We start from the raw sequence: 1,154 nt of genomic DNA, 5'->3' as shown, positions 1-1,154 counted from the left end.
AGGCAAGGAACCAGGCTATTGTCCCCATTGCTATTTAACATTGTAATGGAAGTTCTAGCTATTGCAATTTGGGAAGAAAAGGCGATTAAGGGTATCCATATAGGAACAGAAGAGATTAAACTTTCACTTTTCACAGATGATATGATTGTATATCTGGAAAACACCAGGGTTTCAACTAAAAAAATCTTAGAAGTGATCAAGGAATACAGTGGTATATCAGGATACAAAACCAACACTCATAAATCTGTAGCCTTTACATATACCAACAGCAGCCAAGCTGAAAAAACTGTCAAGGACTCTATTCCGTTTAAAGCAGTTCCAAAGAAGATGAAATATTTGGGAGTATACTTAACAAAGGATGTGAAAGATCTCTATAAAGAGAACTATGAAACTCTAAGAAAAGAAACAGCTGAAAATGTTAACAAATGGAAAAATATACCATGCTCATGGCTAGGAAGAATCAACATTGTTAAAATGTCCATATTACCCAAAGCAATATATAATTTTAATGCAGTCCCCATTAAAGCCTCACTGTCATACTTTAAAGATCTTGAGAAAAGAATACTTCACTTTATATGGAATCATAAAAAAACTTGAACAGCCAAGACATTACTCAGGAATAAAAAAGCAGGAGGAATCATGCTACCAGACCTCAGACTATACTATAAATTGATAGTGCTTAAAACAGCATGGTATTAACACAAAAACAGAGAGGTAGATGTATGGAACAGAATAGAAAGCCAACAGATGAATCCAGCTGCCTACCATTACATCATCTTTGACAAACCAATTAAAAACATTGAATGGGGAAAAGATTCCCTATTTAACAAATGGTGCTGGGCTAACTGGCTGGCAACATGTAGAAGACTGAAACTGGATCCACATCTTTCACCATTAACTAAGATAGATTATCACTGGATTAAGGACTTAAACTTAGGACATAAAACCATAAAAATACTAGAAGAAGGTGCAGGGAAAACACTTGAAGAAATCAGCCTGGGTGAATTTTTTATGAGATGGACCCCACGGGCAATTGAAGCAACATCAAAAATATACTATTGGGACCTGATCAAACTAAAGTGCTTCTGCACAGCCACGAACACAGTAATTAAAGGATGCAGACAGCCCTTAGAGTGGGAGAAAATATTTGCAGG

This window comes from Otolemur garnettii, unplaced genomic scaffold (assembly GCF_000181295.1).
Source record: "Otolemur garnettii isolate 467f Iridium unplaced genomic scaffold, OtoGar3 scaffold00458, whole genome shotgun sequence".
Lineage (NCBI taxonomy): Eukaryota > Metazoa > Chordata > Mammalia > Primates > Galagidae > Otolemur > Otolemur garnettii.
This window is presented reverse-complemented; position numbering follows the sequence as displayed.